Source organism: Dipodomys merriami, unplaced genomic scaffold (assembly GCF_024711535.1).
Source record: "Dipodomys merriami isolate MVZ:Mamm:240054 unplaced genomic scaffold, mDipMer1.0.p SCAF_754, whole genome shotgun sequence".
Lineage (NCBI taxonomy): Eukaryota > Metazoa > Chordata > Mammalia > Rodentia > Heteromyidae > Dipodomys > Dipodomys merriami.
In genome coordinates, this window is record NW_027206351.1 from 14,651 (window position 1) to 29,471 (window position 14,821).

General features: G+C 34.9%; 1 non-coding gene across 1 annotated transcript; it reads right to left on the reverse strand.

Annotated features, from left to right (window-relative positions):
- Positions 1 to 14,362: 14,362 nt before the first annotated feature.
- On the reverse strand, positions 14,363 to 14,469 carry LOC138818413 (U6 spliceosomal RNA). Its single transcript, XR_011369117.1, has one exon. It is a non-coding gene; the product is annotated as a U6 spliceosomal RNA (small nuclear RNA).
- Between the last annotated feature and the right edge of the window lie 352 nt (positions 14,470 to 14,821).

Below are 14,821 nucleotides of genomic sequence, written 5' to 3' on the forward strand. Positions count from 1 at the left end.
CAGGAATTCTTGCTTCTACTTTCTTACCTTTTAATCACACAAGGAAAGCCACAAAATTTGAAGTTCATATGAAGGAATTGCATTGCTAAATGATGTGTCAACTCTGCTCAAAAGTATGATCTTATCACTAGTTCTTTGTGCTTGCAGGCTGATCTACTTCTGTATCGTATGTTTCATATTATTAAGCTTATTAGTAATTCAGCCATGAGAACATTGCAAGAGACTCCTGAAAATCACGGCTATTGCTGTGTAATAATCAGAAGAGAGAAAAAAGATTATATTAATCTCCAATTCCTCCTTTTGGCCTTTAATATACCAATTATTTGTCAAAACAATCATGTAAGATGTTAGTTTATTTTTCCCTTTTTATTTAGAGATTAAGCAAGTGCTTTTAGCAGTTAAAAGTGATGACAGTGGTATCAGAATGTGATATGAGCACCTTCTTCATAACAAGTAATGCTCTATGGACTGTAAATATGGAAGATACACTAAAATTTTTTTTCTCTCTCTCTCTCTCTCTCTCTCTCTCTCTCTCTCTCTCTCCACACACACACACACACACAAACACACACACACACACACACACACACACACACACACACACACACACACACACACACAGAGCTGTCACCAGACACATCAGAGATCAGTTCCATTTGTGATAATAGTTGATTGATGTTTGCTCCATTGTTTTATCTCGGCTTCAAGATCTTGCCTGGACCTTTATCTTTCTCTGAGATCAAGTCCCTAGATCTTAGTATATTGTGTGTCTGTGTATTCAAAATATGTTCCTGGCTGCTTCAGGCCAATTCACAATACCCTGAATGCAGTATCCTCAAACTTGACATTCAAAGTAAACTCCATGAATTTATACTACTATTCCAAAATACTAAAATTTATTTGATCTAGAAACGAAATAAAACTCCCACCTTGTTACTTTAGTAGCAATTGACATCATGAAAGTAGAATAATAATGATCAGAAACTGAAGTAAGAGAATCGGAGTATGTCTAAAATGTAGAATACAGGATCTGTATTACAGATACAAAATCTTGTTCAATAGGCTCATGAATTGAAAACCTGTAATCCTATATTGAAAGGAAAATTTACATATACAGTTTTCCAATTATTTTGCTTACCTATCACTTCTGATCACCTATCTTCTTATGAATGTTTATCATATCATTGAATAAATCACGATTTGCATGTACTTATCACCTTAAGGAAAGACAGTCTAATTTTATATCTTTCATTCTATGTAACAAATCCTTATTTTTTGTTTCTCTGTTTGCTGAAAAAAAATGTATCCCTGGAAACAGGATATTGACAGAAAATCTGGGTGTAATTTTCATTTTTTAAATTTCAAAAATAAACTTGGTTTTGATTAGTCGTTTTCTAACAATGAGTGATATTCATGAACACTAATATTTTGGTGCCTTTAAGCAAATTGAGACTTGATGTGGTATGGTAGTTTTTGGGTCTAATTGACTTAATCATTAGACCATTCATGTATAAGCATTTGCATTGAACTTTTTTATTTTTATATATACAATAGTCCCCAAAGTTTTACTTTAAAGTGATAATGGGAGGAAGTGTCTTCATGTTCAAAACTTTATATTTATTTCAATTAAAGTCCTGAAAATACACGATGTTCACTGGAGCAATATGATGAGAAACATGAGAAATATGAGAAAAATATTTCTAGAAAAAGATGAGAACATATTTCTAAAGAGAATGGATATATTGATTAAAACATAGAAAAGAGTTAAATAGGATTCTTGCTTGAGACTGCATAAATTTCATATGAATATAGCTCAAGATGAGACTGAGAGATAAATTCATACTTATATTACTGAGATTTACATCACAATATAAGAAATATAGGTATTTTAAGGAATTGATCTTTCAAAGCTCTAGTTACCTAATGGATGAAGAATGGAATTGAAAATTGCAGATGAAAACAAATCAACATGCAGGTATTATGATTTTATAATATTATATGAAAGCACTGAAGCTTTTGTCTTCTGAAAAAGAATGGTTAGCCTGTAATTGCAATGTAAATGTAATGAGTCTAATATGTTTCCTCCAAGATATCCAAGAGTACTATGCTCATTCTCTAAAGAGTAAATAAGTATTTTTATTAGTTTTGCTTAATATTAATTTACTTGTAGCAAAAGGTTATAATGTCTGCTCTCTTTCTTTCAATGTAATAACATATATTTCATATTATTACTGTCTCTTCATAGAAGCCTGAAATCACTATTTCAAAGTAACACAAACAGAAAAACAAAAATAACCAGATACAACCATCACAAATGCTAAATTATGTGAAAAAATCCACAATATCAAAAATAAACCTGAGGAAGTAGAAAAACAATGGCAGAATAAGAACAGAAAATTACCTTAGCTCTAGCTAATGAAACAGAGATTTAGAGTCCTAGAAGGTATTCCACTATTAGCAGGTCAAACCAAGTCAGGTATAATTATATATAAATATATAATTCAAAGAAGATTTTATACTGTCTTTACAAGAAAACAGAAATCTATGAAAAGTTACCCAGCCAGGCAGGTGACTGCTGTGACTGTGTTGGCCAACATATTCAAAAGCACAGCTGCACTGTGGAAATAAAAGGACCACATGGGAAAAAAGCAGGAACAGAGGAAGCCACATCCAAACACAGACACTATTCATCTTACCACTGGACAGTTCGAATTGTCATTGGAACCACAAGTACTAACATGACAACATCTCACCACAATTGATCTCTAATCCTACACTTAATCGCCTAGACAAAAACCAAATTTCAGAAAAACACATAACAACAGAAGACCAAACCAACACCTGAAAAATCAACCAAGAACATAGAGAGTCACCTATTAAGATCATAGATTCCCCAAATGAAAGCCAAGAAATCCACCAAATGGACAGAACAAATCAGAAAAATACAAGAAAACTGATGCCAAGGTAGTATAATTCACACAGGAACTGACCAGACATTAGAACAGACAATTAAGGAGCTAGAAGAGAGAATTCAAAATACGTTACAAATACTGCTGAAAAATGTGATTAACGAAAAGATACAAAATCCTTACAAGGAAATTTGTCAAAAAAGAAGACACCAATCAAAGATTAGCAAAATAATTCATGAAGACTACAAACAGAAAGATAAATAAAGTCTGAGAAGGCAAAGGAGTCCAAGGAAAAAATAGTTAAGTAGTTAAATAGTTAAAAGGTATGAGAAGACACAGCTAAAAAAACAGCCCCTCCAACTCCCCTAACCAAAGAAAAGATGTAAAGAAAGTCCACACAAGACCTAAAATAAAGCTTTAGTAAAGATAGAAGCCCTAAAAAAATGAGCAATTAGAAGATAGAGAAATCAAAACCAAAGTAGAAAGTCTCCACAGCGAATAGATGACATAGAAGATAATGTTAAGCATCAAAGACAGACTAGGTCTAATAGAAAAGAGGAGCTATCATTTAGAACAAATCCAAGAAATAAGAAACGATCTTGCTGGAAGTTCAAGATTCAGTTAGAAGATCAAAGTTGGGGGAGATAGGTATCAAGAAGGAGAAGAGCAGGAAACAAAATGGATGGGAAACATATTACAGAATTCTAGCAGAGAACATGCCAAACATCCAAACAGATAGGCTCATTCAGAGAAGAGAAGCCTTTAGAACACCAAACGGAGAATAACAGAACAGAACAACCCACTACCACATCATAATCCATTAGAGGATCATTAGAGATCAAGGAAAGGATTCTTTTTTTTTTTTTAATTGTATTTTATTTTATTTGAGAACATACTGTACAGAGGGGCTACAATTACATGGGCAGGATAATGCATACATTTCTTACCAAGCATTGCAGCCTCCTCCTTTGTTTACCCTTCACTTCCCTTCCCCGCCTCCCCCCTCCCCCCACCCAATTTTACCCCCCTCCCCCCACCCAATTATACCCCCCTCCCCCCCCCACACCGACATTGTAAAGCTGGTTTTGACATGACATTTTGTACTTCTCATTGTTGCAACAGGTCCACCTGAATCCTTAAACGACTTGTTTGTCCCCATCTCCTCCATATGTTATACTGACATCAAATATAGTGAAAGCGGGGGTTACACTGTGGAGGAGGGACATACAAAGCAACAAAGAAATAATCTTATAAATGCATTGGAAACACATGCATGAAAGAAACGAAAACATTAAAATACATATTTAAGGGTTCATTTTCCTAACATCACATTATCTGACCTTTTCCGCTTGACTCATACCTATACTAGATATTGCAAATAAGGGAAACCATGGGACCTATGCTTCTTTGGGCCTGGCTTACTTCACTTAATATAATTAAGGAAAGGATTCTTAAGCTGTCAGGAGAAAAGACTGATTATTTATAAAGGATATACAGTCAGAATAAATAATGATTTCTTAGCTGATGTGGTAAAAAGGAGAGCCTGGCATGATATATGGCAAACATTAAAGACAAACAATTACCAACTGTGAATACTCTCCCAAGCCAAACTCTCCTTTATATTTAAAGGATATATAAAAATATTTCATGACAAAGAGAACTTGAAAATTTTATATCCACCAAATCAACAAAATAGAAATTAATCAAATATATCCTACATAGAGAAGGTCAAGAAGAACAGGAACAGACCCTTACCAAATCTGACTAAAAAGAGAACTTATATAGATAGAAAGACAAGTAGAAAACTAACAGAGTGGGAGAAGGTCTTTATTACCTCTGGAACATAAAATGGCCTCATATCTCAAATATTCTTAGAGCCCCAAAATTAACTCCCCCGAAAAAACAAATCCTCATAGAAACAATAACCCTCATAATATAATTGAGCTTAAGATTTAAGGAGAGACCTCTCTGAAGAAGAAATATGAATGGCCAATAGACACATGAAGAAATAAGCAACATTTCTGGTCATAAAAGAAATGCAAATCAAAGCAAAATTGAGATTCCACCTAACCCCAATTTGAATGAAGAAAACTAATAATAACAGATGCTGGGCTGGTGGGGATGTGGCCAAAAAGGAACATTACTACACTACTGGTGGAAATGTAAACTTGTTCAAATACTCTGTAAAGAAGTATAGAGGTTCCTCACTAGAGCTCCCCTATGACCCAGCAATGATGGATCAAGAAAATGTCGTATATATTCACAACAAAATTCTATGCTTCCATCAGAATGATTGACATTGTCCATTTGTAAGGAAATGGAATCATTTGGAAACATAATAATTCAAACAAGCCAGACCCAAAGAATCAGAGGCTACATGTTTTCACTCATTTGGAAAAACTAGAATATGTCTAGGATATTCACAGTAGCTCAATAGCAATATGCATATCACCATATAAAATGATGCATATCGAAATGAGCTCCAAGAAATGGATACAAGATGATTGTATAGTGAATTGTTTTTAGTTATTTCTATTTAGTTTTTCCCCTTTGGTTTATTTCCTGTACTCACTGTTTTTTATTTCTGTACCCTTTGTCTTATACATGTTAATCTGATTTAGGGAAAGGAAGGAAAATCACAGAAATGGTGGGACAAAGATTAACCAAAGCAACAGTGATATTCACTAGACACTATGTTAGAAATAAACGTTACAACTTTGTGGGAGTGGGATGTCAGGGTTGGGGGAAGCAGAAAAAAATGAGGAAGGGGTAACACTGTTAAAAATGTACTCATTTGGGCTGGGAAGGTGGCTCAATGGTAGAGTGCTTGCCTTACATACATGAGGCCCTGGGTTCGATTCCTCAACACCACATAAGCAAAAAGAAAAAATCCGGAAGTGGCACTGTGGCTCAAGTGGTAGAGAGCTAGCCTTGAGCTGAAGAGCTGAGGGACAGCGCCCAGGCCGAGTTCAGGCCCCATGACCAGACCAAAAAAAAAAAAAAAAATGTACTCATTACTTATGTAACTGTAACCCACTTCTCTGTATATCACCTTCATAATAAAAAACAAAACAATACAAAATAATTAGAGAACTCATACAAATACAGAAAATTAGAGACAAAAATGAGACAACACAACAGATATAAGCAAAATTAAGAATGTTATAAGAGAGTACTTTGAAAATCTTATGCCAATCACCTGAAGAATCCTGGGGAAATTCATGTTTTCCTATACTGGATCTGAAGCAAGAAGTAACACATAAGAAGAAATGAAAATGAAATGTCAATAAACCACTTCCCATTCCAGAAAAATCTATGACTCAATGAATTTACCATGAAATTAAGGCCTGCAAAGAACTTACAACACACAGTTATAACTCTTCAATGGAATAGAACGGGAAATGGAATTATCAATCACATTCTATGAAGCTAGAATTAGACTCTTCTCCAAATCACATAGGGACTCACCAAAGAAAGAGAACTATGAACCCAACTCTTTGATAAGTGATGATGCAGAACTTCTGAATAAAATTCTCACCAACGAATTTCAGCAACTAACAAAAAAAAAATTGTATGATCAAATAGGATTCATCCTAGGATACAATTGGATTCAATATTCTTGTCAATAATCATAATACAAACCATCAGCAGAAGCAGGGACAAGAAACACATGATCGTCTATAGGGATGAAGTAATAGGTGTTAACAAGCTCCAATACCCCTTTATGATTGTCTGAGAAGCTAGGAATGCATGGAACATTCCTCAATATATTACAGAGTATATATATGACAGATAATTAGCATTTATCTAACAGTGGAAGCATGAAGACATTAAAATCAGGAATGAGACAAGGATGTCCATTCTCTTTACTACTCTTCAATAAGGCAGTGGACTTTCTAGCAAGAGCAATAAGCAAGAGAAAAACATAAAGGGGATCCAAATAGGGAAGATGTAAAACTATCCCTTTTTACAGATGAAATGATCCTGTATTTAAAGGACCCTATAGCTTCCTCCTTCAAGTTACTAAAGGTGATGCTAACCTTCAGCAATGTAGCAGGGTATAAAAACCACAAGAATCAGTAGTTTTTCTGTGTTACCATCAATGGGAAGATCCATGCTGAAATCCAAAAAACAACCTCATATATATTAGCCTTAAAACCAAATCAAATCTAAACTAAACAAAACAACAACAACAAAACTAGGAATTAATTAAAGTAAAATGTGAAGGACCTCTATTGTAAAAACCTTAAAAATCTAAAAAGGGAAATTAAGGAGACTCAAGGAAATGGAAAATCTTTCAATGCTCCTGGTTGGAAGAATTTACATGATGAAACTGCAATGCGGCCCCCCAAAAATTGACAATGCAATAGTCATCAAAATCCCAACTATATTGTTCAATAAAGTAGAGAAAGCAATCCAAATTTAATATGGAATTACTAAATTATAGATGAAACAGAAGGCTTAGAAATGAATTCATGGGCCTATCATGATTTAACACACACACACACACACATACACACACACACACACACACACACACACACACACCACACACACACACACACACACACACACACACACACACAGTGGAATTCTACTCACCCATCAGAAATGACTTTTCACCAGTCTTAAGGAAAATGAAAGGCTTGGTAAAATTATACTAAGAGAAAGAGAACAGAATGCAGACTCAGAGCAATATAAGTTTCATGGATTCATTCATTTATGTAAGCTAGAAGGTGCCCACAAATCTACAAGTAAACAAGACTGATTCTACCTCGTCCCAGTTAGAATGGCCATTATCAAGAAAACTAACAATAGCAAATGCTGACATGGATGTAGCCAATTGGGAACTCTATTACACTGTTGGTGGGAAATTAAACTTGTTCATCCACCGTGGAATGCAGTACGGAGTTTATTGAAAAGACTAAATATAGATCTTCCTTAAGACCCAGTAATTCCCCTCATCAGCAGTAATTCAATAAATAACAAGCAAGCTCACATGAAAGCTATCAGCATAACCATGTTCAGGGCCCAGGCCCAGTGTTCAAGGACTGGAATAAAAGTTACCACTTCTGGTATTTGTTTTTAAAAATATGAACTTTTGACATAAGAAACCAAATCATTCTATTTGCAGTAGCTAGGCTAGGACTTAAATGTTGTGGGTGATAAAATGGCTTCTTTGTTGAATGTTAGGAAAAGATGTAGGCAGTCCAAGAAAAGGGAGATTTCTTTTGTTGTTGGTCGAGGGGCTTGGAGTCTGGGCTTGGGCACTGTCCCTGAGCTCTTCAACTCAAGGTGATTTCTCTACCTCTTGAGCCACAGTGCAACTTCTGGTTTTCCTGTGGTTAAATGGAGATAAGAGTCTCTGGGACTTTCCTGTCCAGGGGGCTTGGAACTGCTGTCCTTAGATCTCAGCTTCCTGAGTAGCTAGGATTACAGTTGTGAGCCACTGGCACCAGACTAAAAATGGGGGGATTTTAGAAAAGAAAGTCCACCTCTTTACCTGTGTCTAAACCTCAGTTATCACTATTAGAACACTTCATCCTCAACTCATTTCACCAGACATTTGTAAATTTTCTCTTACTCTTTATGTAGGAATACTGCAGTCAATATCAACTCAGCTGTGGGACTGGATCAATTGTATGTTAATTGCTAGCACCTAAATCAAGAACTGTTACATCAAAACAAATGAACCACTCACTTGGAATAATTGTATTCTTTTTATTACAAATCTGTGGTTTATCAATTCCTAATGTGATATTGGACATCCTAACAGGGTGATGACATTTTCTTTCTCTTCAGCAATTGTCCTTCTCCCACATGTGTTCAAATATTTAAGATTTCAAAGATTTCTATTGATAATTCATTAAGCTGACCTCTAAGATAATGTGCATTTCTGGAATTTGGTCTGCTGTCTTGTTCTTACATGCACAGGCTTTCTATGATTTATTTGTTCTACAAGGAATTCTACTTTCCAATCTTTGTGTGATCAATTTTAGTCCCTTTCATCAGTCTTTCTGACTCTCTCTCAGGAGTCTCATTTGAGTCTGTCTCATAAAAAATATATTAGTTATCAGCTAAATGACTCTCAATTTCTGTTTCGGGCCTGACTTCATGTAGGCTGTGATAGCAACCCTGACTGGCTGTGCTTACTGCAGTGTTTTTTGTTTGTTTTGTTTCTGGTTTTGTTTTGTTTTGTTTTAGAGGTCTAGGATTACTGTTCAAGGTAGTAGCTTTTCTGGGCCCCTGTGATCCCCTGGCCTAGAGTCAATGAGTTAAGATGATTGCTAATTGTAGAATACACTTTGAATTATTACATTAATTCACAGAATTAAAACAGTAATAATATATTATTTGTTTAAATTCTGCTTCTCAATTTTACAATTCATGATATATATTAGTAAAATTAGATTCACTTTCTTCTTTTCTACAGCTGCTAAAAGTAAAATTACATATTAAACATTCAGCATTAAGAAATCAATAATAAGTAATCTATTATTAAAATGATATAGTACTAAACTGTGATTTGAATTATAGTTCTAACAAATTGTGATGTAAACAACAATTAATAGAATTATGGGTAATATTTTTTAAACTTACCAGCTTTTTATTTGTTTCCTAATTGTCTCATTTGTAATTTTTGGTCCAAGCTGTCTCTTCATCCTTATTGTTTAGTTTTCTATTTTATCTCTACTGGTTTGTATGTTGTTTTCCCTTTTTAGTGACTGACATGAGGCTGAAAATCTGTATGCTAGTTAATTACTTCCTATGCTAAAGTAAAATTATTATTCTCCACAGCTGTTCTACTCTTTGTATAGTATTTTCCCCAGTCCCATATCCTGTATTGCTGCTCTCATATATTTTATTGTATTTTTATTGTGAAAATACCATACAGAGGGGTTACAATTACATGGGCAAAATAATGAATACATTTCTTATTAAGCATTGTTGCCTCCTCCTTTGTTTCCCCTTCCCATCCCTTCTTTATTTTACTTTTTATTTAAATTTTACTGTCAAGGTAATGTACAGAGGGGTTATAGTTACATAAGTAAGGTAATGAATTTATTTCTTTTCTAATTTGTTATCCCTTCCCCCATTTTTCTCCCTCTTCCCTCCCAACAGCCCCTCCAGATTATTTCCAACATATTGTCTTCTGTGTATCACTGTTGCATAGGTTCCCCCTTTGTCCTTTGCCTCATCATTTTTTCCCTTTCCCTTCCCTAGTTCAGATTAACATATTTACAATAACCAGGGTATCAAAATCAAATACAGTGACTACAGGGGATACACCATAGGTGGGGAAAACACAAAAGGATAAAAAGAAATCACGCAATACATTAAGAACAAAAACATCAAAGAACATGTCTTGGGGTTCATTTCACTTAGAATCACCTTATACAATCATATGTACAGAGCTATAGGGCTATTCTGCTCATTTACTAAGATTATCCTTGATGTACACAATAATGCTCCCCTATTACTTAGTAATCCCACTGCTGGGCATTTAACCAGGTGGCCACAAGCAAGGCCACATTAAAGCTACCAGCAAAATTATGTTTATCACAGTATTATTTACCATAGCTAAGATATGGAATCCATCCAGATGCCCCTCAGTAGATAAATGGATCAAGAAAATGAGACACGCGCGCACACACACACACACACACACACACACACACACACACACACACACACACACACACAGACACACACACACATGTGGAATACTATGCTTTCATCAGAAAGAATGATACCACCTCATTTGTAAGGAAATGGAAGTTCTTGGAAAAAATTATATTAAGTGAAGTAAGCCAGACTTAAAGAAACATAGGTCCCACGGTTTCCCTTATTTGTAATAATTAGTTTACACCAAGGATAATCTCATGTCCTATGTTGAGCATACAACATTATTGCTATATTGTTTGTTATTATTTCTGCAAACAGGCAGGTATATTTAAAGAATTATGTTCATCTTATCCATTACTGGAGGAAGAGCATCCAAAAGAGCAACCCTTACTAGGAAGAACAACTCCTACTTATTTAGCTTCATTCCTATGTAAGGCCAGTGTTGTCCCCTGTATCCTCATGCTGTACATTACAACTCTATACCGGTTCATCCTGTATATCTACTATCTTCTACATTGTGACCTAAATGCCCCAGCAATTCCACTTTGCTTTACTTTTCAAAAAATTTCACTCTTAATGTTTGAGGTTGATGTGTGTGTGTGTGTGTGTGTGTGTGTGTGTGTGTGTGTGTTCACAAAAATCAGAAGACAACATTTTTCCTCATTTACAATACATCTTTCAGGTCATTATAAGTTGTGGCTAATGGGAGAAGTCTCTTGCTATTTTAAGGATGAAACAGAAAAATATATTTGTGCATGCACCACAGTTGTTTATTAGTCTGTAGTTGAACACTGAACTTCGATTTATATCTTGGCTGTTGTTGTGAATAATGCGAATAACAATGAACTACAGATATATTTATGAGTTACCCAGAGAGAAATAATCACATGATTGGTGGGTCAGATGATATTTCAACTTTGGATTTCTTTAGAAAACTGCATACTACTTTCTACAAGGAGAGTATTAACCTGTATTTTGACCAAGAGTGTAGAAAATTTCCTTTTCTCCACACTCTCACCAGCCAACATTATTACCTTTTGAGTTTTTTTAAAGGGCAGGTATTTACTGTGTGCAATACCCAAGATGACCTCAGACCCAAATCCTTTTACTCCAACCTCCTAAAAGCTTCGAATTACAAGCCTTTACCACCACACCTGGTTCCTTTGATTTTTTTGATAAGAGTTATAATAGTTATGAAGTAGTATCATAGTAATTTTGAATTGCATTTCTCTAATGATTTTTGTTTACAAAACATTAAGCCAGCATAGAAGTTGTATTAAACACAACTTTGTAAACCCACTGGCAATTTTCAGAGCTTTTTGGTAAACATGTCTATTCAGAAATTTTGACAATTTTTAATCAAGTTTCTTGTTAATCTCATCTTTAATCTCTGTACAAAATCAATAATTAATTCAAGGTAGTAGAAAGGAAAAAATAAAGCAACTCCTAACATTTTTCAGTTTTCAATAACATGATATTGCTTAAATCATTTTCTGTTAATGCTTGAGACTATATAACTCAATTTAGTTAGACCTTATACAAGGCTATGTATTTTATTTTACATTGATTTTTCTTTCCAAACCCTGCATGACTAATTTCCCTTGGTTTCTTTCTGTCTCATGTAGTTCAGATTTCAAACTGAAGAATAAATGGAAGGAAGCAAACAAAAAAAAAATACAGTTCCTCTCATCTGATGATGCCTCTACAAGAATGAGGAAAGACCTATGATAGAATATCAAAAAGACAATTCATTCTTCTAGGTCTTCCTTATCTTTGTGATGTAACTTAAATGATGTAACTTAAATGGAAGGAAGCAAACCAAAAACTTAGTTCCTCAAATCTGATGATGCCTCTACAAGAATGAGGAAAGACCTATGATAGAATATCAAAAAGACAATTCATTCTTCTAGGTCTGCCTTATCTTTGAGATGTAACTTAAATGATGTAAAACACAATATACTGCTCAGATACTTTTATCAGTTTTGTACATTTTCTTTTGGACTTCATCTCAGTCTACAACATTCCTTCATTATTATGTGCCTGATATTTTTACACTAACAAGACTTAAAATAACCAGTTTGATTTACAGCATGAGAAGTTATCTACCCGGCTTCCTTGGAAGTAGAGCATGATTAATAGATAACATTGCTCACTACATGTAATGGTTTCTGTAATACTTATGACATTCTATTTAGTATTTAAAAAAAACTTCTGGCTAAACTCAAAGCTCATTCATAGAAGTTTATGTTAAGTATTTTACAAGTTTTATTTCTCTTAATTCTTAAGATAACATTTGCTATAATGCTAATGTTATTAGTATTTTAGTGTTGGGAAAAATTATAATTAAAGGCACTAAGTGCATGGCCCAAAGACACACAGTGAGGAAGGAAACGAGTCAAAGTTTCCAAAAATCTTTCAGCAATACACAAAAGGTAGGTAAATTCTTTCCATTCTCTTACACTCTCAATTCAATATTCATATTGTCCAAGAAATTATAGCATAGCAAATATTGCCCATGGTGATTGTTTTCTATCACATTTTGTCTCCAACAGAGACTATGTTGGTGACATTGGGTTATCATGCACAGAGCTGAGCTTCTAAATTGAGGTCCAAAGAGAGACAAATTTCTTCTGTCCCACAGTTCCAGTTTCCTTTTTTAAAAAGTACCAAAACTTTTAAATATCATCACTTACTGTCTTTTAAGAATCCAAAAATGAAATAAATTCACACTTAATCAATCCAAAATGCTTTAAAAGTAGGAGATAATAAAACAGGCCCCCATGAAGTAAATTTTCTTCTACTTTTAAAATTATTCTGAAAGCCTTGTATTGGCTAGTCACATCTGTAATCCTATCTACTCAGGATAGCTACTCAGAAACCTGGGATTTGTGGATAACCATTGGAAGTCAATCAGGGCCAAAAAAAAAAAAATTCATGAAATTATTTTTCATACTTTTTAATGAACTAGCAAAGACCCAGGAAAGAAGATGTAGCTCATATAGTACCTCACCAACCTAGAGAGGAAAGGCCTAGCAAGACCTTTAAGCCCTGATTTCAAACTCTGAGCATACCATCACACATACATGCACATGCGTTCATGCGCACTCATTTTTTCCCTTCTCCTCCCCAAATTAGAGAAGCGTACATAAAAGAGGCAGATGCACCAACTTCAAATACAGAGAAAACAAGGGTTATAGAGTGGGGGAGGAATATACAAAGAAACAAAAATTCACATCGCACATTATAAGTACGTTAGAAACAATAGCAAGAAACAAAAAACTACTTGTTTCCCTATCGTGGGGTTCAATTCCCTTAACGTTATCATATCTGTTCATATGCACATAGCTTTTGACCTTGTCTGCTTACCCCAGACATATATTCGTTATTGAAAATAAGGGAAACCATGGGACCTGTTTCTTTAGACTTGGCTTACTTCACTTAATAAATTTTTTTCCAAATCTTTCCATTTCCTAACAAATGGGGCAATGTCATTCTTTCTGATGGAGGCATATAATTCCTTTGTGTATATACACCACATTTTCTTGATCCATTCATGTAGTGGGGACAGCTGGTTGGTTCCATATCTTAGCTATGGTAAAAAAATGCTGCAATAAACATAGTTTTGCTGGTAGTTTTAGTATGGTCTTGTTTGTGATCATTTAGATAAATCCCCAAAAGTGGGATTGCTGGGTCAAAGGGGAGCTTTATGTGGAATCTTTTGAGGAACATCCATAATGTCTTCCAAAGTGGTTGAACAAGTTTACACTCCCACCAAGAATGTTGTATGGTTCCCTTGTGGCCACATCCCCTCCAGCATCTGTTGTTGTAAAAATATGGAACGCCCCACGAATTTGCATATCGTCCTTGCACAGGTGCCATGCTAAACTTCTCTGTATCGTTCCAATGTTAGTGTATGTGTGGCTGAATTGAGCACAGAATATTTTTTATATCAGAAGTGCAATTGTGGGGGCTGAGAAGGTGGCTCAGTGGTAGAGCGCTTGCCTTACATGCATGAGGCCCTGGGTTCGATTCCTCAGCACCACATAAGCAAAAAGAAAAAAGCTGGAAGTGGTGCTGTGGCTCAAGTGGTAGAGCATTAGCCTTGAGCTGAAGAGCTGAGGGACAGCGCCCAAGCCCAGAGTTCAGGCCCCACGAATGGATCCCCCCCAAAAAAGTGCAGTTGGATTTTATTAAACTAGACAATTCAACAAAAAATAAGTTCAAAAGAATTGTCATGAAATTTTAGAACCATAAATTTCTTACATAAGCACAAATTTAAGAATAAA